The sequence below is a fragment of the Artemia franciscana genome, chromosome 18 (assembly GCF_032884065.1).
Source record: "Artemia franciscana chromosome 18, ASM3288406v1, whole genome shotgun sequence".
NCBI classification, from domain to species: domain Eukaryota; kingdom Metazoa; phylum Arthropoda; class Branchiopoda; order Anostraca; family Artemiidae; genus Artemia; species Artemia franciscana.
Genome location: NC_088880.1, coordinates 13,162,159 through 13,186,770, shown reverse-complemented (window position 1 = coordinate 13,186,770; position 24,612 = coordinate 13,162,159). Strand labels below are relative to the sequence as shown.

Genomic DNA, 24,612 nt, shown 5'->3' with positions numbered 1-24,612 from the left:
TAAAAGGAATCAAAAAAGCAAAATCATCAAAGATAAAGGGCAAATCAGTAAACTTAACAATTAAATTACAAAAACATTGCAGCAAATAAAAAAATAATAAAAACGGCAATAGAGGAAAAGGGGAATTTGGCAAGTACATAATCACGAATTATTAATAAGGTGTTCCAGAATAAAGGGTATATAACTTTTGCGAAACCTTTCTCTAACAGCATGGATCGGAGAGTAAGTTGGGATTGCTAAAGAGGCTGACCGGGGGAGTCGGAGTCTAATGGGATTGTGAAAATCAGGGAGTAATTCTTCAGTACGGGGATTGGAAATGACTGATTTAGCGAAAAGCAGGCAAATTGTTTCCCTCCTTTCTTTTAAGGCGGTAGTGCGCGCAGCTTTAAGGAGGAAGGAGTATGGAATTTTGCCTTCTTTGTAAATGATCCTGAGCGAACGCTTTTGGACCGACTCGATTTCGTCACTAAGTTCATTTGAAAGTTGCGAATGCCAGACCGTACATGCATATTCCAATAACGGCCTGATAAAGGATAAGTAAACACGGAGGGAATGTATCTTAGGACAATTAAATTTGTTTAGTAGCTTAAAAATGGATAGTGAAACATTTGCTTGTTTAACAATGTTGGAAACATGTGTATCCCACTTAAGATCATTAGAAATTGTGACACCAAGAAGCTTAACATGTTTCACTAGCATTTTGCTCGGGATCGGATCGCGAAAATCAGGAGTAGATTTCAAGAAGTTGATTGTCATTATCTGTGATTTAGTGGGATTTACTGTCATATTTAGATTCTTAGATTCATCCGAACATTGGGTTAGGATTTCAACGGGGTCACTTTTAATATTCCTATGACATACTTCAACGATCGACAAGTCATCCACATATTTCCATCTTTGGGGGAATTCCTTGCCAATTTCGTTAATTATGACTAAGAAATAATAGTGGTCCCAATAAAGTTCCTTGAGGTATTCCACAGTACCCAGGGAGGGGGTTAGAGAAGGTATTTTTGTATTTTGCAACTTGTGATCTGTCTGAAAGGAACGATATAACAATACTTACTAAAAGTGGGTCAATTTCAAAGTTATCATGTAGTAAACGAATTAGGATTGTGTGGTCAACTAATTCAAATGCTTTTTGGAAATCGACTAAAAGCAGGTTTAGCCAAACATTTGGTTTCTCTAGTTCACTTAGGATCGTGTGAATCAAGTGTATAAGGTAATGGGTGGTGGAGGTTTTTCTTAAATTACCAAACTGTCGGATGTCAATGCGCGGTATAATTTTAATTTTAAGCCAGTCACAAAGAAACCCTTCGTAAAGCTTAGAAAAAACTGGAGTGAGTGTAATAGGACGCATGTTGGTTATAGTCAGACTGGAAGATTTCTTTGGGATGGGTGTTACAAAACCTAGTTTCCAGCAACTTGGGAATTTACCAGATTTTGTAATTTGGTTAAAAATATCAGAAAAAGATCCAGTAATTGTGTCTGAAAGGGCTTTAATCAAGTCAATTGGGATGTCTAATAGGCAAGTACTCTATTTTTTGAGCTTTTGGATTTTATTTATAACATCAGAGGGAGAAATTTGGGGGAAAGAGGTGGAGGGAGGAATAGTTTGAACTGAGCCAGTGAAAGGGGGAGGGGGACTTTGTACTATGGACGCAAGATGCAGGTTCAAATCGTTGGCTATCTTGTAAGGGGGCTCAGGGAGATAAAAATTAACTTCAACAGGGTTTTTTCCGCAAATCTCTTTAATTTTCCTGTACCATTGTTTGGGTTTGTTATAATACAAATCCTTAACCTTACTATTGTAATACCCAGAAGCTGCTTTTCTCAATTTTATCTTCAGGAACTTTCTTAGATCATTAGCCTGTGTTGTATGTCCTTGCTTGAACAAATTGATTTTTTTCCTCATTAGTTTTTTAAAAGTCGCAGTAATGTAAGGTTTATCGGTAGAGCATATTTTAATTTTTTTCACCGGAAAATGGGCTTCATAATTACTCCTCAATAAATTTTGGAGGGACAAAGCCTTGAAGTCGACATCATTTGTTTGGTACACAGGGGACCAATTTTCACTAGTGATCCAAGAGCCAAAATTGTAAAGTCCTGAGTCAATTAGAGGTCTAAAGACAGTTTCAGTAATAGTAAAGGAATGTCTAACTGTAGCTAGTGGAGATAGGAGTAGGCTAAAGTGGTAACTACCTCCGAGAGGGGGAAGAATGGTGACGGGTCTGTAGAAATTTGACATATTGGTGCATATTAAATCAAGAGTAGAATTGCCTTTGGTAGTAGGGACTTTTACAATTTGTTTTAGACTAAAAGTATTACATGTAGACTCAAGTTTTAATTCATTTGCATCACCTAAGAGGAAAATTCCAGCATTTGGGTATTTAGATAGTACATAGTGGGCACTGCCATGCAATTTTTCAATAAAATCAATTTTTTCAGCCGCTCTCTGCACAGGAGAGTAGTAAAAACAACACAGGACAATCAAATTGAAAGGACGTGGTAAGACCTTAGGTTGATATTGAGCCTTGGGAACTCGGAACTTTCTAGTCAAAAATATTGTAAAATATTTGAAACCCTTCATTGTAAACCAAGTAAGGAGTGACAGAAATCACATCGAGCAACCAGAATTTTCTCTAAATGGCCAGTTTAGATTTGCAATTGATCGAAATAATCGATCCACATTTTGTAAGCCATTCTTTTGTAGCATCGGTACTTTGACAAGTAGGAAAACTTTCACTTTACTATTACTACTACTAATAATAAAAACTTAACTTACCACCAAGCCGCCTGAGGCCAACACAGCTAAGCACGCTCTTCCTCCAACCCAGTCTGTTCAAGGCCTCCTTCTTTAAAACCTCCCAGGAAGTTCATTTCCTGTAAATCCTAATTTATGACATCCTCCAACCCCAGACGAGGATGACCTGCTTTCCGTTTAGCCCCAGACAGTTGGCTATAAAGCACAATCTTCGACAATCTGTCATCCTTCATCTGCAGAATGTGGCCTAACCATCTCAACCTTTCGTTCATTATATTTCTACAAAGCGTGATTGAACCACATTTTTCGTATAGCCTACTGTTTAAAATACGGTCAGTCAGTCATCAGTCGGGTACCCAGAAAATCAGCAGGCAATTTCTCTGGAAAATAACTAGTAAATTTTCATCCACTTTTCGGAGCCGTCCTGGCCGAGTGGGTTGGTGCGCTGGATTCGGGATCCCTTGTCTGAGAGGACAAGGGTTCGAATCCCAGTGTACCCAATTCTTCAGTTTGGGACGGGGGTCAGTGGCGTAACTCTGTAAGCTTAGCCAGAGTCGACCCAGCTCTAAATGGGTACCTGGAGAAATCTAGGGAAGGTAAACAGGAAGGGTGTGCGAAAGCAGAGGATGGCTGGCCCCCAGCCCCCCATTGCACTTCCTGGCTGAAGGGCCAAGAAAAGGAGATCAGCACCGCCGGTACGGACTGTAAAGTCTAATGCCGTATCCTTTATCTTTTACTTTTCGGAGTACCCTTCAGAGCCATATTTGACCACTGTCAACATTGTAGCTTTCGATATTCTAATCTTGGTTTGCAGATTTATCTTCCTATTCTTCAAAACTTTTTTTTAACTGTGAAAAAAAAACACCCTAAGCCTTGGCTAGGCAATTGCATTGCCTAGTTTGGTTGTAAGACCCTGTATTGCAATTTCAATTGCTATTTCAATTTTAATAATGGCTCACTTTTTATTTCATAGCTGATTTATTTATTTGTCTTTGTTTGTGCTTTAAGTTTTAATCCTACTCATGACTTTTCAATAAACCACTTTTTTATATTATTTTTGATAATTTTTGTAGCCCAAATTTCTGCATAAACAATTCTGAAAATGTAATACTACAAAATCCTGCAAACCCACAGCTCCTTATTAGTCAGAAAATTAAATTAATTCTTATTTACGTAATGATCTCTACTCTTTAGTTCACCGAGTATTATTATAAGGCCGGAAAACTTTAATAAAACAAAGCACAACAAGAACAACTTTCAAAAATGACGCTGGATGTTCCAAAACGTCAGTTTGTGTCTACTGTTATTTCAAAAATTACCAAAACGATTGTTAAAATACAATTTGAACCACAAAAGAAAACATTTTATATGAATTATTAGTTTGGATTCGCTTGGAATGATGTCAGCTTTGGCGAAAATAAAATATTAAAAACAAGTTTTTTTAACTGAAAGTAAGGAGCAAAATAAAACTCAAAACAGACAGAAATTATTCTGTATAGGTAAGAATTACCTCCCCCTCTCTCTTAGTTCCAAGTACTTTTTTGAAAAGCTTCCAGTTATAATCAAATTCTGTCTATTCTTGTATCTCAGAAGCCGTTCTTAAAAAGTTAAGAGAAAGAGTCAAACTTTAGCGCAAAGAGCAAGTTGTAGGGGAGAAAAACAGACGTATATGAACAATTTCTTTTTTTTTTTTAGTTTTAATCTTGCTCCTTTTTTTCAGTTAAAAGAATTTCTTTTTATTATTTAATTTCGGATGATTTTTCAAATAATGTCGGTAAATCAAGCTCACTCTTTATGAAAAATTCTCTCTCCTCACAATATTCCTCTCAGTGGAAATTTTCTTCCTTATAGCCAACATTTACCCTCTGTGAAATCTCTTGAGGACGATGTTGAAATTTCTTCAAGGAAATCCAAACTCGCTGAAAACAGCCCTCGGGCTATTCCTCCGGAACATTTCCACAATAGATGTAGAACTTAAGTCAAACAGTTTGTGGTAACAAACTTTAGCAAGGAACGACCCGGCTCAATAGTAACCGAAACTCTATAAAACGGAATTTTGATACCAATAGTTATATAAAAAAAAAAAAAATCAAATTTTCATACTGGTTTTAAATACATAAGTTTCATCTAGTTTAGTTATACACATCAAAAGTTACAAGCCTGAGAAAATTTGCCTTACTTTAGAAAATAGGAGGGAAACTCCCCCAAAAGTCATAGAATCTTAACAAAAATCACGCCGTCAGATTCAGCGTATCATCGAATCTTACTGTTGGGGCTTCAAGCTCCTATCTCCAAAAATGTGGAATTTTGGATTTTTCGCCAGAAGCCAGATCACGAATACGCGTTTATTTGTTTTTTCTTTTTTGTTTTTTATCCCAGGGCTGATCGTATGGACGGTGATTCGTTACCACGAACTGCTTTACTATGTTCAAAGTTTGTAACTTATAGCCCCTTCTCCAGGACTTTGGGGGATTAAGTTGTCCCCAAAGACATAGTTATTGGGTTTTCGACTAAGTTGAACAGAATGGCTATCTCAAAACTTGATTTGATGATTTTGGGGGAAAAGTGTGCATGGGAGGAGGTCTAGGTGCCCTACTATTTTTTGGTCATTTAGAAAGGGCACTAGAAGTTTCAATTTCCTTTAGAATGAGCCCTGTTGCGACATTCTAGGACCACTGGGTTGATATTATCACCTGGGAAAAAAACAAAAGAAAAGAAACAAACAAATAAACACGTATGTAATCTGTCTTCTCGTAAAAAATATAAAATTCCACATTGTTGTAGATAGGAGCTTGAAGCTTCTACAGTAGGGTTTTCTGATACGCTGAATCGGATGGTGCGATTTACGTTATGATTTTTCATATTTTTGGGGGTTTTCCCCCAATTTTCTAAAATAAAACAAAATTTCTCAGGCTCTCAACTCTTGATGGGTAAGACTAAACTTGATGAATCTTATATATTTGTGCTATTTTACGTAAGATATCCTATAAAACACTAAAATAATGACTTCATTTTGTCATCGTTTGTACGAAAAGCTTTTTTGTCAAAAATTTTTGATTTTTAATATTGTACTGAATTAACGACAAAAAACGAGCATATGTAGTAATCCTCTAAAATGAGCCCTTAAACAGTTCTCTCTGATGTTCCAGTATATATGTATGTATATATTTATTTCTCATCAAAGGAAACAGATGGAGTATAAGATAAAATAGCAAAAAACACACTACAAAACAATACACCTGTGCTCTTTTTCCATATCCCATATATACCATATATCCCATTGCAAGTTTATATCCCCTATAAGATGTAGTCTACACTTGTGCTCTTTTTCCATATCCCATATGTCCCATTGTATGTTTATATCCCTTATAAGATGTAGTCTAAACTTGTACTCTTTTTCCATATCCCATATCCCATATATCCCATTGCATGTTTATATCCCTTAGAGATGCTCCAACCGCATTTTTAAATGGGTGTACCATATTTAATGCCCTTTGTGTATCATGGCTATGGAGATCACTATCAATAGAGAAAAAACTTTCGAAAGAAGAGGCAAGAATATTATTGATGAATTTACGTGTGAAAATGGTAACTTGGTAATATCTTGTTTTTAAAATATCAAAAAATTGATTCTTAGTGTAAAGTTCATAATATTTTGAGTAAACAAAGTTTTAGGTGACAAAAGTTTAACGGCTTCATTTTGGATTTTTCTTTAACAGGGTACAAAATTACTAGCCCATACAGAGCAACAATAACAAAAGTACGGGTAACAAGTAGAGACATAAAGCAATCGAGGATTTTTCTGGGATACTGGGTTTTTAACTCGGCAAAGAACACCCCATGATCTGGACAACTTTGAAATTGTAATATTTGAATGTCGAGAAGTATTTCCAAAGCAGCAGAAGTATTCTTATTGGAATAAATGTTTCATACAAAATATTTTTGTACACTAAATCCCATAAAAACGAATATGAATACTGATAAAAATTAAGTGCTTCGAAAAATAGTGGAATCCAGTAATAGTTTTGAGTAGTTAATTAAGTTAGTAAGCAACAAATTTCAGTAAACTAAAATAATCTAAAAATGATTATATTCATATTCTTTACAATACAGTGTTTTGTCTCTTTGAAAACAGATGCTAGTGTAATAAAGCCATGAGCATGAGTTCTGCTTGTAGATAAATTTTCTAATGTTTCTAGCACAAATATGAGATATGTGCAGTTGAAGTGTAATATAAGGATTAGTCGACTCTTCGAAGAGCTCCTTGAAGACTTTCATGTGCTTTCTGAACTTGAAAAATTCTACATATCTAAGATTTCAATTGGCAAGTTTTAAAAAGAATACAGAAGTAATTTTATGTGAGGCTTTTCAGTATAGCTCAACATACTTCAAAAACCAAACAAACGATCTTTATTGTGTGTTAGAGGAAAAGTTATCAATCATGTTTTATAAGAAATTTGTGTTGAATTATCAGCTTTTTCTGGTCAGAGAATTGACACAGCTAGGAAAAGCAGTTAACCCCTTATTAATGTTTTGAGATCACTTGGAGTGATGATTTGCAGAATGGTGAGAACCTACAGCGGATCCTGGAGGAAACTAAAAGAAAGGCCAAGCTAATTACACTACTTGAGGAAGTAAAATCTGAAGAAGGAAGGGAAAAATACTTACTAGTTCTTGTCAGCAAAACAGTGGTAATGTTTGAGTAGAGCAGAGGATCGAATTTCTTGAATTAAAACTTGGAATTAGATAGAATGAGACTCTCTTCTCTGAAAGAGGTAAAAGCAAAGATGATGGCGCTAAGAGACCAACAGCTGAGAAGGGAGATCCAACGAAACAGGAAAATGTAACGATAATGGAAACTTAGAAATATTTTACGCAAAAGAATGTAGAGATTCCTTCACATGAAATTTACATGTTTAGTGAGCAGACTATTGTGAAAAACAGTTCTACTGTGCAGCAAATACTCCCTGCTTTTGTCAATAATTCAGAATCACCACTGACAAACAATTCTAATAGCAATGGAAAAACAAAGAAGAATATTAACAACAGTGCTGAAATAGCTCAGGAAAGCAGAGGGTCCAAATTTTTCTGGCAAAATTCAATCGCGAATTGGAACCAATTCTAATTGGGATTAAAGAGAATGAGACTCTGTTCTCTGAAAAGATAAAAGCAAAGATGGTGGGGCTAAGAGACCAATAGAGGGGAAGGGATATTCAACGAAACAGGACAATGCAATGATAATGGAAATTCAGAAATATAATACGCCAAAGAATGCCTTCGCATGAAATGAATATATTTAGAGAGCAGACTACTGTGGGAAACCGTGCTACTCTTGAGCAAATACTCCTTGCTTTTTGTCAATTATCCAAAATTGCCACTGACAAACAATTCTGATTCCAATGGAGACACAGAGAAGAATATTCAGAAGAGTGCTGGAAGCTCCTCCATATAGGCTGCGATAATAATAGCTGGAGTCTCTGGAGGCATTGTAGTTATTACTGTAGTGACACTTGGAGCTTGGATTTATTGTAATAGTAAAAAAAATCCACCATCCAGCAATCATCCCCGGCCCAACTCAAGATACTATAAGAGGCATCAGGCCCATAGATCCCTATTTCATGTTGTTAATTGCAAAGAAATTGGTAGCGTCCCACCTTTTCAGTGTCTCTCTTCAAAGAAAATCGAAGAAAATTTCGATTATAATTAAAGTTTTTAAACAAATTTGAATAATTAGTCATAATTCTCAACTAATGTTATTATCCAAGATGAGTCCTTTACAATATTAGTTACACTAGATGTTAAGAAGTATGATGGGGGGGGGGGGGTTAGCCATCGAAACCTCTATAATATGTTTTTTTTGTTTAATATATTATGTTTGTATGATTTAAGCTGATTGAAACCTGAAAATCACTTAAATCGAAGCTATTGGGCTTTGTAACCAAACCCCTTGTGATATTCCCCGAGATACCTCACGATCCCATTACTTATAGTTTCCACCTCTTTGTTGGTATAATTGTGAATGTAATATTTTATGCTATATAGGAAAATATGTCGCTATGGTAGTGGAGCGTTTACCCCCCCCCCACTATTAATTCAAGTCAAGACCAAAAACATTTTCTGGAGTCAAGAAGAATTAAATATCAGTTTCTACCCCTTTCCCTTCGCTAAAATTAATTCTACTAATTTGAAGTTTTCCAGAGAATTGGGGCATTGGAATACTGAAATTAGCTCTTTGAAGCGTCTTTGCCATCCTCTCATACCGTCTAAAAATGACAATAAAATAGGTGATGCATAGTTACGAATAAGTTTAGTTAACAGTAGCTTTAAAATAAATTTCAGGAGCTCTTTTCTTCAATAAGAACGAAAGTATTCCTCCAGAGAACCAATATTCAGAATTAGCCTAAATAATCCGAGATGGATGACTAATTGTTACCTAATCTCCTCCTAAACATCTTTCTCAAACACCTTTCTTATTTCTTTTTATAATTAAGTCAATTTCAATAAGATTCATTGTTTGCTTTGGTGTTTACCCCATTTTTAAAAATTCATGAATATTTCAGGTTTATATAGGTTCACGTAGTTTTTTGTAATTCAGGTTCATTTAGCTTTCGAAGATCAAAATTGAATTTAGTGGATATGATATACTAAGTGCTTATCACGTTTTTTATAACACTCGTTAATATATTGTTACAAACACATTGATATCCCTAGAAAGTGGTATCAAAATAGTATCGGGTGATGTTTGATATCACAGTTGATGCCACACTAGGCAAATAGTGCTTTAGTTTCTAAGACAAATCATTAGTTCTCATCTTTAAATTTATAGCACTTGTAAATATCCTATTTTCGTGGTAGCAAGTGGCATAAAAACAAAACTATTTACAGAACTAAAAATTTCTAAATTATTTTAAATCAAGGTATAAGCTAAAAACTGAGAATGGGGAAATTGACAATGAAAAGTGTCTAGAAAAAAAGTTTGCTTCACAGCTTTTAGAATCAATTTTTTTTAGCACAGTTTTTTTTTAGATTCCCTTTAATTTACCCCCAAAACCTTCTGATATACAAATATATAACAAAAATTACATATGTTCTCATGTGTTTTATGTTTTTTGATGTCGTCAGTGTGAGTATGTACCGGTAACAAGTTTAAAAAAAAGGGTGATGCATAGCGAAATGAATGGGAATTATATAGTTTTGGCTTTTAATTTGCATGTTAGACTGAGGGTCAGTAGTGAAGTTTAGTGAAATTGTAGTCAAAATGTGCTAACTACAGTTGTAACATATTATGAAGCAAGAATTTGTTCCTTAATATGTTTCCTTTAATTTCGTGTAATTTAATCTTTTTTTATATACGGGATTTATCACTGAGAAGGGGGAGATGCTAATCCTTTGTAAATTCAGAAAGGCCAAGGGTTTTGATATACAATTTTTTGGAGTGTTGATGGTTATGTTAAACTAAGAATAAAGACAATGTGTGCTTCATATACAGAAAAGATATATTAATGATTCTACACACGGGCTGATCTTTTAGGGTCATTACTCAAACTACTGATGCTATGACAACAGCCACTACTACTGAAACCTGTGACTACTTGTGACTGTTGCTGTAAGGACTTGCGAGTCTACATCATACGACAACAAATACTTACCGTTTTGACTAACTGGGTCATTGACTGCAACGACATGTGACGATAAATGCAATAACTTGTGACTGCAACTACTTCTATTTGTAACTACTTTTCAGAAATGCTGAGCTAGATGGTGAGCAAAATCAGAAGCGCCATTTCCATAATGGTTGTCATAACAGCCCCTCAGCCATACCTCAGAAATAGCTAAGAGTAAAAAATCAAAACCTCCAAAATATGCTGAAAAATAGTTGGAAGGCATAAGGCCTCCTTAATCCGTTAAATCCTCATCTCAACATAGTCCAAATTCTGAAATAGCACCTTTTTTCAAGATAATCTAAAGGCCGAATGAGTATATAGTTGGAATTTAATCCCTCCCCCTTCTCCAGGCAAAAAACTTTATTATCGCAAACTATACAATCTTCCCTTTTTTTTACTCTGTTATTATCACCAGGAAAAGTGAGGAAGAATGTTGGACTCTGGGGCTTTCAGAAAAACAAAAGAGAAATCATTTGAAACTATAAAGGCCTCTTTTTTACTGTTACTCTAGGCGTAGCTGGAACTACTTTGGCTGAGGAGACTGTAACTATGATACCTTGCTTTTACTTGTAAGTTATGACTACGATAATGTCTATTTTTGATTACCACTGTAGGTACTTTCGGCTCTGGCTACCTACAATAGTTACTACAACTCATTGACATGCTCCTTTCAGGCTCCTTAGGGGGTTTCATTCTAGAAATACGGCCAAATAGTGTTCTTTGTGGCATAATACACTTTTTGATGTTGCAATTGAGATACTTTCACATAAATAGTTAAAAAGCTGTTATGATGCTCCAGTCCCCAACTAATAGGGGAAAAAAGGAAGAAAGACACATTAGTACTAACACATTAGGGCAGCATTGAATGAGGTGGGCAGTCCCTTCTTCAACTCTTGTTCATAAGGTCTTAAGATGCTTGAATAATACTTCTTATTCAAATTCAATGTATTTCAGCTGTCATTCTTAAGAAATTGTGACAAAAGTCATACGTCAGTTTGAATAACAAAGGTTTAGGAAGGGGAACTCTTCATATACGAAATAATTTTCGTTTGTTTTAATTTTTATTGTAGCTCCTTATTTTGAGCTGACATGATCTTTTTTATTATTATTAGCTTATAGTCATTTTACAATCCCGCCTGGAAATTCTTTTCCTCCATTTCCATGTGGAATTTTCACTTAAGGATATTTTCCGAGATAGCTCATGATCTCGGTCCTCACAGTTTCCCCCTCTCTGTTGGTACTACTGTGGTGAATTTAATATTTACGCTACATAGGGAAATCTGTCATAATAGAGCACTCTATCCCCCCCCTCTCAGAGCCACCAATATTTCCGGTAGAGACCAAAAACGCTTAGATATCCGTTTTACCCCCCTTCCCCATTAACCAAAAATAATTATATTTATTTGAGGTTTTCCCTAGAATTGGGATAGTTGAATGCTAAATTCCTTCTTTTAAGTGTCTTTCTACCTTCCCCTAATACTGTTTAAAATGACCATAGTTTGGGCAGAATTACACGTCACTGTGTACAATTCTATAAGGATGAATTCTATAAGGATATATATATATATATATATATATATATACTAGCTGTTGGGGTGGCGCTTCGCGCCACCCCAACACCTAGTTGGTGGGGGCGCTTCGCGCCCCCCCCCCCCCAAGCCCCCCCGCGCGCGTAAGTCGTTACGCGCCATAATAGTTACGCGCCATTGTAGTTGTGTCCCTATGTCCCACCTTTGAATATAGATATATATATATATATATATATATATATATATATATATATATATATATATATATATATATATATATATATATATATATATATATATATATATATATATATATATATATATATATATATATATATATATATATATATATATATATATATATATATATATATATATATATATGGTTTTAACTACGTAAAACTTGCGAATATACAACATTCTTTGCTGTCCCATTGTCTTTGCATATAAATAGATTGTCAGGTTTACCGACTCTTGAACATGCAACATATAATGGTCCATGGGAAAACAATCTGTATTCAGATCTATACCTCATGATTCTAATGATTGCCCTTGAGCTTTGTTGATGGTTATTGCTAATCGACCATTCCCTGTCCCGGTGTCCCGGTCGTCATTTATATCCCCCTGTTTCCCCCGGTGTCCCCGTTGTAGTTGTGTCCCTGTGTCCCGGTCGTCATTTATATTCCCTGTGTCCCGGTCGTCATTTGTATCCCGGTGTCCCGGTCTGTATATACATTCGTTTTTTAGTTTTGTTTTTCTCCTTTATTTTTTTCCTTTTTTTTTCTTTTTTAGTTTATTTAGATCTTTAGATTTTTTAGTTTTTTTATTAGTTTTTAGTTTTTTTTCTTTTTAGTTTTTTTGTAGTTTTTACCTTCTTTTTAGTTTTGTTAGTTTTTTTTTTTACTTATGTCCTGGTCGTCATTTATACTCCCTGTGTCCCGGTGCTTTGTTGATTGCTAATCGAACATTCCTTTTGTCCTGGTCGCTTTCTCTTTGAGTGTCGTCATTTATTTTTTTCTTTTTTAGTTCTTTTAGTTTTTACCTTTTTTAGTTTTTTTTAGTTTTTTAGATGAAAATTTTTTTTAGTTTTTTCCTTTTTTTCTTTTTAGTTTTTTATTGGTTTTTACCTTTATTTTAGCTTATTTTTCAGTTTTTTCCTTATTTTTAGTTTTTTTTTTATTTTTTATTTTTTTAGTTTTTTACCTTGTTTTAGTTTTTTTAGTTTTTTTAGTTTTTTAGCTTTTTTACTTTTTTATTAGTTTTTAGTTTTTTTTTGTAGTTTTTGCCTTTTTTTAGTTTTTTCAGTTTTTTATTAGTTTTTTATTGGTTTTTACCTTTATTTTAGCTTATTTTTCAGTTTTTTCCTTTTTTTTAGTTTTTTTTAGTTTTTAGTTTTTTTAGTTTTTTATCTTTTTTTAGTTTTTTTAGTTTTTTTTAGTTTTTTAGCTTTTTTATTTTTTTTATTAGTTTTTAGTTTTTTTTGTAGTTTTTGCCTTTTTTTAGTTTTTTTAGTTTTTTAGCTTTTTTATTAGTTTTTAGTTTTTTTTTAGTTTTTGCCTTTTTTTAGTTTTTTTCTTTTTAGTTTTTTTGTAGTTTTTACCTTCTTTTTAGTTTTGTTAGTTTTTTTTTTTACTTATGTCCTGGTCGTCATTTATACTCCCTGTGTCCCGGTGCTTTGTTGATTGCTAATCGAACATTCCTTTTGTCCTGGTCGCTTTCTCTTTGAGTGTCGTCATTTATTTTATTCTTTTTTAGTTCTTTTAGTTTTTACCTTTTTTAGTTTTTTTTAGTTTTTTAGATGAAAATTTTTTTTAGTTTTTTCCTTTTTTTCTTTTTAGTTTTTATTGGTTTTTACCTTTATTTTAGCTTATTTTTCAGTTTTTTCCTTTTTTTTAGTTTTTTTTATTTTTTATTTTTTTTAGTTTTTTACCTTTTTTTAGTTTTTTTAGTTTTTTTAGTTTTTTAGCTTTTTTACTTTTTTTATTAGTTTTTAGTTTTTTATGTAGTTTTTGCCTTTTTTTAGTTTTTTCAGTTTTTTTTTTAGTTTTTTATTGTTTTTTACCTTTGTTTTAGCTTATTTTTCAGTTTTTTCCTTTTTTTTAGTTTTTTTTAGTTTTTAGTTTTTTTAGTTTTTTACCTTTTTTTAGTTTTTTTAATTTTTTTAGTTTTTTAGATTTTTTATTTTTTTTATTAGTTTTTAGTTTTTTTTGTAGTTTTTGCCTTTTTTTAGTTTTTTTAGTTTTTTAGCTTTTTTATTAGTTTTTAGTTTTTTTTGTAGTTTTTGCCTTTTTTTAGTTTTTTTTAGTTTTTTAGCTTTTTTATTTTTTTATTAGTTTTTAGTTTTTTTGTAGTTTTTGCCTTTTTTTAGTTTTTTCAGTTTTGACGTCACCTGATCCAGTTTTTTCAGGTGACGTCACCTGATCCACACATCCACAGACAGACAACTTATTTTTATATATATAGATATATAACTTTTACTTCCCCTCTCTTACGTTTGAAATTTTCCTTGGAATATCGCCACAATAAGCTTTAATCCCCACGAAAAATTCTCTATGTAGAAAATCCCCCTCAGACAAAGAATCCTTCTATCAAGAGAAAAAGTCACTTGAGATAGAGCTGTTTGAAATAGTTTGAAAAACTCTAAGCAAAGTTTACGCCCACAATTGAACTGTAGTCATTTTTGGAATCCTAGTAAGGGCTACATTGTACTCGCTTAGAAATCTAAGATATGCCTTTTCTTGTTTACTATGAATGGTATTTAGCTTTACCTCTAGTTTTTAAGGGATTTTTTTATTTTAGATCGCCAGAACATGAAAATGGGAAGGCTCTTCATGGTTTTTGCAGTTGTTTTTGCAGTTGTGGGCGTCACAATATGTATTCAAGAACACGCACCAACATATGAAATCGAAAATGTTTTCAAATATCCTTGGAGCGTGCACATTTCAAGAAAAACTCCAGCTCTAACCGTAGTGTGTTGGTTTATACCGTATGGGGACATGAATGTGACTTTAAATGAAGGGTTGGATATGACTAAACACGAAGTGGATGATTATTTTTCCTTGATAAAGACCAACCAAGATTTTTTGTTGGCGTTACTCCTTAAGAAATCAGTGAAGGACTTGGCTAAATCCAATTACTGGCTTCAGGTTACCGTCACCAGAGATCAGGTAATGTTTTTATATAAAGAAATTCATAAGAATAAATACTGTCTAAAACCACATGTATATTGACACTGCATGGACCTTTCCACTCCTTACAATCTATATATTAACCACTTTTAACCAATTTAATAGTTTATCTTAATAGTTTTGATAGGTTTCTCAATAGTTTCTATGCCTTGTTTATAAAAATAATGTTTTGTTTTTATTTGTTCTATTTTACGTAAGATATCCTATAAAATACTATAATTATGACTTCATTTTGTCAGCTTTTGTACGAAAAGCTTTTTGGTCAGAAATTTTTTTGAATTATCAATATTGTATTGCATTAACGGCAAAAAATGAGCATACGTAGTAATGCTCTAAAATAAGCCCTTAAACAGTTCTCTGTGATGTTCCAGTATATATGTATGTATATATTTATTTCCCATCAAAGGAAACAGATGGAGCATAAGATAAAAAAGCAAAAAACACACTATAAAAGAATGCACAAACACAAGAAAAATAAAGAACAAATGAATATCTAACTACAAAAAACAAAACATTTTGCCTCAAAGTAATTGCCCAAGGATGATTAACAATATTAGAGTTATATCTGGCGATCTGGGCTGTGATCGCTTCATTAGGGTCGATAATCCAATACCAACTTGTCACAATACGGTTGCTTGTCCATGGTGGAAGCCGTAAGAGGTACTTCACATAATTCTTTCTTATCTTTCTTTCGGAATATCCTCCAAAAGGGACTTAAATACAGATAAAGGGGTAGTGCCGTTGCATTATACTGATGGGAAAAATCCGCCGATCAAACTGACGCTTATAAACTACAACACGGCTATACGCTAAAGAGATCTGTTTCTGCAGATGACTCTGCAAAAGAAGACGCGTATCAAGCATAGACGGACCAATAGGAATCCCCGAATAAACTATGTGTTCGGCCAGCCGAACAGTAGCACCACCCAGCCTAACATCAACAGAAGACCCTTGCTTAGCATTAAACAACATCACATCTGATTTCTTTTCATTGAACTGAAGGCCTATTTTTCCATTTTCTGCTTGAAATTGGATAAAATTCTCGTCTAAACCGCAAAAGAGGCTTAAGATAAGATAAATATATTAGACGACAAGCAACAGGGAAAGCTACAACGAATTATAAATGAAAACGATATGAAACAAAACATACAGTTAGAGTGAACAAGTATGATCAATCAAATATGAAGCAGGAACAAGCAAAATTGCTCAATATGATGAATGACCCCAAGCAGCTAAAGCAAAGACTATGGAACAAGCAACAGCAAGAATTACATTGAATTACAAGCCAATCAATCCAATCTTTTGAAAGCCTTTCTTTAATCCCTCCCAAAAAGTTTCCATTACCCTTAAGACTTTTTGTACGATATCATCCCAGATCAGCCGCAGACGATCTGCTTTCCATTTAACCCGAGAGGGTTACCCGAAAAGGAACAATTGTTGGCAATCTGTCATCCTCAGAACGTACCCTACCTATCTCAACCTTTCTCAGCCGTAGAAAGCGGGATTGAATCACCCTTCGTTCCGTCTACTCTTTCCATACGGTCAGTAAGCCGCGTACTCAAAACTTTCCGTAGGCCATTTTGCAGGAAAATATACAACAAATCTTCACCTGTTGATCGGAGCACTCATGCTTCAGTACCATATTTGACCACTTTCTTCAGTGCAGCATCGAATGTTCAAACTTTGGTTTACAAGCTTATCTTCCTATTCTTCCAAACTTGTTTTAGTTGTGAAAACACCCTTAGCCTTCTTTGTTCTTCTTATAACATCTTCAACTCTTAGTTTGCAAATTAATATACCTATCCCTCATAAGTTTTCCCATCTGTGAAAACACCCTGAGTCTTGTCTATTCTACTTAGTAACATTATTTTTCAAGCCTATTCTAACACCTTGAATAGGCTGATCATCTAGAATCTCATTCATTTTTCTTACACTTTCAGTGCATCTAAGTCCTGGATATCATTTCCTCCCTATTTGATTCCCTGTTCTCACAAAGCCTTTGCTGTGCCTTTTAGGACAAAGTCCACAAAAATATTCCATATAAAGGGGGATTGAACACAACCCTACTAATCTCCAGATTTATTACAAAACCAGCTGCTAACCTTATTTCCTACCTTAACCACAGCAGTATTATTCTCGTAAACAGCACAAATCACATTAATGTGTGCATCTGGTATACCATACAAGGGTAAGACTCCTTCGATAAAGCTCTTCTATCAATAAAATTGAACGCTTGCACATCTATCTATCTATCTATATAAAAATAAGTTGTCTGTCTGTGGATCTGTGGATCAGGTGACGTCATGTTTCTGTGTCGGCTGACGTCAGGAAATTAGTTGTCAGGTGACGTCATGTTTCTGTGTCGGCTGACGTCATGAAATTAGTTGTCGTCATTTTTGCTTTGACGGTGACGTCATTCAAGTTATATAAGACATATGTTCACGTAGAAATCTATTAATGTTTAAGTTTACAATGACTGATGAAGATGCTCAAAGAGTCTATGCCAAAAAACTTACTGCTGATAGTTCCTCGGCACGCTTTCTTTTCTGACTTTCTCTATCAGCAGCAAGTTTTTTGGCATAGACTCTTTGAGCATCTTCATCAGTCATTGTAAACTTAAACATTAATAGATTTCTACGTGAACATATGTCTTGTATAACTTGAATGACGTCACCGTCAAAGCAAAAATGACGGCAACTAATTTCATGACTTAATTTCAGAACTTAATTTCTGTGTTGACTGACGTCATGAAATTAGTTGTCATCATTTTTGTTATGACGATGCTTAGTATATTGTAAAACACATTAATTTGGTTAATAATATACCATTTAAAACACCGAAATGAACATGCTGGAGTAGTCACTCGGTGAGAGAGGGTGTCAGAACGGAGAATGAAGGTCCCAGGTTCAAATCCTGGTTAGGCTAAAAAAGGTAAAAATCTAAAAACTAAAAAAAAAACTGAAAAAACTAAAAAAGGCAAAAACTACAAAAAAAACTAAAAACTAATAAAAAAAAATTAAGAATAAAAATAAAAAAAATAAAAAGATAAAAACTAAAAAAAAAGTAAAAAGAAAAAACGAAAAAAAACTAAAAAAGCTAAAAAAAAAGGTAAAAACCAATAAAAAACTGAAAAGAAAAAAAGGAATAAAACTAAAAAAAATTTTCATCTAAAAAACTAAAAAAAAACTAAAAAAGGTAAAAACTAAAAGAACTAAAAAGAAAAAAAAAAACTAAAAAAAGGAAAAAAACTGAAAAATAAAGGAGAAAAAGAAAACTAAAAAAAAATAAAAATAAAAAAAATAAAAAGATAAAAACTTCAAAAAAAACTAAAAAGAAAAAAGAAAAAAACTAAAAAACCTAAAAAAAGGTCAAAACCAATAAAAAAAAACTAAAGGAAAAAAAGGGAAAAAATTAAAAATTTATTTCATCATATACCAATTCAAAAACGAATGTATACCGGGATGACGACCGGGACACAGGGAATATAAATGACACAACTACAACGGGGACGCCGGGTGGCACAGGGGGATATAAATGACGACCGGGACACCGGGACACAAGGAATATAAATGACGCCCGGGACACTCAAAGAGAAATCAGAGACTGGGACACCGGGACACAAATGACGACCGGGACACAGGGAATATAAATGACGACCGGGACACAGGGACATAACTACAAAGGGGACGCCGGGGTGCACAGGGGGGTATATAAATGACGATGGCGACTCAGGGAATGGTCGATTAGCAATCACCATCAACAAAGCTCAAGGGCAATCATTAGAATCATGAGGTATAGATCTGAATACGGATTGTTTTCCCATTGACCATTATATGTTGCATGTTCAAGAGTCGGTAAACCTGACAATCTATTTATATGCACAGACAATGGGACAGCAAAGAATGTTGTATATTCGCAAGTTTTACGTAGTTAAAAACATATATGTATATATATATATACTAGCTGTTGGGGTGGCGCTTCGCGCAACCCCAACACCTAGTTGGTGGGGGCGCTTCGCGCCCCCCCAAGCCCCCCCGCGCGCGTAAGTCGTTACGCGCCATATTAGTTACGCGCCATTGTAGATGTGTCCCTATGTCCCACCTGTGAATATAGATAGATATATTATATATATGTTTTTAACTACGTAAAACTTGCGAATATACAACATTCTTTGCTGTCCCATTGTCTCTGCATATAAATAGATTGTCAGGTTTACCGACTCTTGAACATGCAACATATAATGGTCCATGGGAAAACAATCCGTATTCAGATCTATACCTCATGATTCTAATGATTGCCCTTGAGCTTTGTTGATGGTGATTGCTAATCGACCATTCCCTGTCCCGGTGTCCCGGTCGTCATTTATATCCCCCTGTGCCCCCCGGCGTCCCCGTTGTAGTTGTGTCCCTGTGTCCCGGTCGTCATTTATATTTTTTATTTATGTCCTGGTCATTATGGCTTATGTATGGTCATTTATATTTCCTGTGCCCCGGTCGTCATTTGTATCCCGGTGTCCCGGTCTGTATATACATTCGTTTTTTAGTTTTGTTTTTCTCCTTTATTTTTTTTTTCCTTTTTTATTTTTTTTCTTTTTTAGTTTATTTAGATTTTTAGATTTTTTAGTTTTTTTATTAGTTTTTAGTTGTTTTTTTCTTTTTAGTTTTTTTGTAGTTTTTACCTTCTTTTTAGTTTTTTTAGTTTTCTTTTTTACTTATGTCCTGGTCGTCATTTATACTCCCTGTGTCCCGGTGCTTTGTTGATTGCTAATCGAACATTCCTTTTGTTCGCTTTCTCTTTGAGTGTCGTCATTTATTTTTTTTCTTTTTTAGTTCTTACCTTTTTTAGTTTTTTTTTAGTTTTTTAGATGAAAATTTTTTTTAGTTTTTTTCCTTTTTTTCTTTTTAGTTTTTTATTGGTTTTTACCTTTTTTTAGCTTTTTTAGTTTTTTTTCGTTTTTTCTTTTTACTTTTTTTTTAGTTTTTATCTTTTTTATTTTTTTTTATTTTTATTCTTAATTTTATTAGTTTTCTTTTTCTCTTCTATTTTTCAGTTTTTTCCTTTTTTTTAGTTTTTTTTTAGTTTTTAGTTTTTTTAGTTTTTTACCTTTTTTTAGTTTTTTTAGTTTTTTTTAGTTTTTTAGCCTTTTTATTTTTTTTATTAGTTTTTAGTTTTTTTGTAGTTTTTGCCTTTTTTTGGTTTTTTCAGTTTTTTTTTTAGTTTTTAGTTTTTTACCTTTTTTAGCCTAACCAGGATTTGAACCTGGGACCTTCATTCTCCGTTCTGACACCCTCTCTCACCGAGTGACTACTCCAGCATGTTCATTTTGGTGTTCTAAATGGTATATTATTAACCAAATTAATGTGTTTTACAATATACTAAGCATCGTCATAACAAAAATGACGACAACTAATTTCATGACGTCAGCCGACACAGAAACATGACGTCACCTGATCCACAGATCCATTTCGATTTTTAGATTTTTTTAGTTTTTTTATTAGTTTTTAGTTTTTTTTCTTTTTAGTTTTTTTGTAGTTTTTACCTTCTTTTTAGTTTTTTTAGTTTTTTTTTTACTTATGTCCTGGTCGTCATTTATACTCCCTGTGTCCCGGTGCTTTGTTGATTGCTAATCGAACATTCCTTTTGTTCGCTTTCTCTTTGAGTGTCGTCATTTATTTTTTTCTTTTTTAGTTCTTACCTTTTTTAGTTTTTTTTTAGTTTTTTAGATGAAATTTTTTTTTAGTTTTTTTCCTTTTTTTCTTTTTAGTTTTTTATTGGTTTTTACCTTTTTTTTTAGCTTTTTTAGTTTTTTTTCGTATTTTCTTTTTACTTTTTTTTTAGTTTTTATCTTTTTTATTTTTTTTATTTTTATTCTTAATTTTATTAGTTTTCTTTTTGTCTTCTATTTTTCAGTTTTTTCCTTTTTTTTAGTTTTTTTTTTAGTTTTTAGTTTTTTTAGTTTTTTACCTTTTTTTAGTTTTTTTTAGTTTTTTTTAGTTTTTTAGCCTTTTTATTTTTTTTTATTAGTTTTTAGTTTTTTGTAGTTTTTGCCTTTTTTTAGTTTTTTCAGTTTTTTTTTAGTTTTTAGTTTTTTACCTTTTTTAGCCTAACCAGGATTTGAACCTGGGACCTTCATTCTCCGTTCTGACACCCTCTCTCACCGAGTGACTACTCCAGCATGTTCATTTTGGTGTTTTAAATGGTATATTATTAACCAAATTAATGTGTTTTACAATATACTAAGCATCGTCATAACAAAAATGACGACAACTAATTTCATGACGTCAGCCGACACAGAAACATGACGTCACCTGATCCACAGATCCACAGACAGACAACTTATTTTTATATATATAGATATATATCTATCTATATTCACAGGTGGGACATAGGGACACAACTACAATGGCGCGTAACTAATATGGCGCGTAACGACTTACGCGCGCGGGGGGGCTTGGGGGGGGGGCGAAGCGCCCCCACCAACTAGGTGTTGGGGTGGCGCGAAGTGCCACCCCAACAGCTAGTAATCTATAAAACTGAGCAATACAGGTGTTTGATAACTCAGGAATTCCACAATTATAACTTAAGAGTGAAAATTGGGCTGAAACATTCTCTACCCTTTTTAGGACCGCACTGTTTTTCTTTTATAACTTTGTCTAAGGCATCTTTCAGCCTAAAAAGTGTCACATTACTAAGTAGTTTAGTACCTTCAGAGATCAGGCTAATGACTCGATATTTATTAATCTCACTCTTATCACTTTTCTTATGCACTAGTTTGATAAGGGTTTTTCGAAAATCACTGGTTATTTCCCCTTTTGGATAAACTTTATTCATAATTTGATTTTAATATTAGATCACATTGATTACATTAGAATCACCATTGCAAACAGCCCTGCTATATAGGATAAATTCGGTTCCCCGTCTTGAGCAAGAAGGATAATCATTTTTTGTATAGAAAACAGGGACAGGTTCTTTTTTTCTTGTTTTTTTTTCTTTATAGCTGGTGGGGTTACAAAGATATGATAGGTAATGCAAACAATCATGGTTTATCTCACTCATTTGTACAGAAGTTACTTCCCACGAAAAGAATCTATTTTCGGTTTTCAGTTAAATGGACCCTTACCCAATGTTCAATAGCGATTGGTTCAGTACAATTACACCTGAATACTAATAAAAGAGAAAAGGCGTTCAAAGCATGGGATTTTAAATTTCTTTCAAATGGAGTTTACCATAGTCCTTCCAATTTTTTAGTTTCCACTGTGATCAAATACCAGATTTTAGGTATTTTAGACCACTCCACGAAATTCACAAAATTTACTATTTCAAGGATTTTTTTCAGTAAGGCTAGCAGAAATTATACCTTCTTTTCTATCCGTTTCATTTTTAGTGTGAATCTTTACATTCCATTTGGAAAAATAGGATGCATTATGTAGGTAATTACGAAAACTTAATCTACGAGAATACACAAAAATACATAAAACGGATTATACATTTAAAATATTTAAGTTTCATCAAATTTAGTCTTTGTCATCAAAAGTTACGAGCCTGAGAAAATTTGCCTTATTTTAGAAATTAGGGGGAAACAACCCCTAAAAGTCATAAGATCTTAACGAAAATCACACCATCACTTTCAGCTTATCAGAGAAACCCAATTGAAAAAATTTCAAGGTCCAATCTACAAAAATGTGGGATTTCGTATTTTTTGCCAGAAGACAAATCACGGGTGCGTGTTTATTTGTTTGTTTGTTTGTTGTTTTTGTTTTTCCCAGGGGTCATCGTATCGACCAAGTGGTCCTAGAGTGTTGCAAGAGGGCTCATTCTAACGGAAATGAAAAGTTCTAGTGCCCTTTTTAAGTGACAAAAAATATTGGAGGGCACCTTGCCTCCCTCCCGCGCTCATCTTTTTCCCAAAGTCAACGGATCAAAATTTTGAGATAGCCATTTTGTTCCGCATAGTCGAAAACCATAGTAACTATGTCTTTGAGGACGACTTAGCCCCCCCCCACATTCCCTGGGGGAGGGGCTGCAAGTTGCAAACTTTGACCAATGTTTACATACAGTAATGGTTATTGGGAAGTGTACCGACGTTTTCAGGGGAATTTTTTTTTGGGTTTGGGTATGGGGCTCAGGGGAAGGGGCTATATGGGAGGATATTTCCTTAGAGGACTATTTCATGGGGGAAAAGAAATTCAATGAAAAGGGCGCAGGATTTTCTAGCATTACTATTAAAAAAAACAATGAAAATATAAACATGAAAAAGTTTTTTCAATTGAAAGTAAGGAGAAGCATTAAAACTTAAAACGAACAGAGAATATTACGCATATGAGGGGTTCTAAAAATACTTAAGCATAAAGAGCGAGGTATTTAGGAGGAGATAAATACTTCGCTCTTTATGCTAAATTATTTTTAGTAATTTCAACTATTTATTCTACGGCCTTTCTGATCCAGGGGTCATTCTTAAGAAATTGGGACAAAACTTAAGATTTAGAGTGAAGAGCGAGGTATTAACGAGGGGACAAACCCCCTCATATATATATAATATCAAAAAACTAAAAACTAATAAAAAAAATAAAAAGGCTAAAAAACTAAAAAAACTAAAAAAACTAAAAAAAGGTAAAAAACTAAAAAAACTAAAAACTAAAAAAAAACTAAAAAAAAAGGAAAAAACTGAAAAATAGAAGAGAAAAAGAAAACTAATAAAATTAAGAATAAAAATAAAAAAAAATAAAAAAGATAAAAACTAAAAAAAAATTAAAAAGAAAAAACGAAAAAAAACTAAAAAAGCTAAAAAGTAATATCAACTATTTATTCTACGGCCTTTCTGATTCAGGGGTCTTTCGTAAAGAATTGGGACAAAACTTAAGATTTAGTGTGAAGAGCGAGGTATTAACGAGGGGACAAACCCCATCATATATATAATCAAAAATATAAGAATATAAAAGTTTGTTACGTAAGTTAATTCTTAAGTTACGTATATTTTTTACTAATAAAAACGCTCGTTAAAAATTAAAAGTTCTAGTTGCCTTTTTAAGTAACCGAAAAATTGGAGGGCAACAAAGCCTCCTTCCCCACCCCTTATTTCTCAAAATCGTCTGATCAAAACTAAGAGAAAGCCATTTAGCCAAAACAAGAATTAATATGCAAATTTCATTTTAATAATTCATGTACGGAGAGCCAAAATCAGACATGCATTAATTCAAAAACTTTCATAAATTAAATAAAAAAACAAGTTTTTTGAAATGAAAGTAAGGAGCGACATTAAAACTCAAAACGAACAGAAATTACTCCGTATATGAAAAGGAGTTTTCCTCCTCGGCACCCCGCTCCTTGCGCTAAAGTTTGATTCTTTCTCGCAACTCTACTTTTAAAACAATAAAAAACTTTAGCGTAAAGAGCGGGGTGTCGAGGAGGAAAACTCCCTTTCATATACGGAGTAATTTCTGTTCGTTTTAAGTTTTAATGTCGCTCCTTAC

The 24,612-nt window shown here is 33.5% G+C and overlaps 1 long non-coding RNA gene across 1 annotated transcript in view; it reads right to left on the bottom strand.

The window, feature by feature from the left end:
- Positions 1 to 21,487, bottom strand: part of LOC136038640 (uncharacterized) — a 133,527-nt gene extending 112,040 nt beyond the window's left edge. Inside the window, exon 1 of the long non-coding RNA XR_010620260.1 lies at positions 20,375 to 21,487. This is a non-coding gene — a long non-coding RNA (uncharacterized LOC136038640). The remainder of the gene's footprint in view (positions 1 to 20,374) is intronic.
- Between the last annotated feature and the right edge of the window lie 3,125 nt (positions 21,488 to 24,612).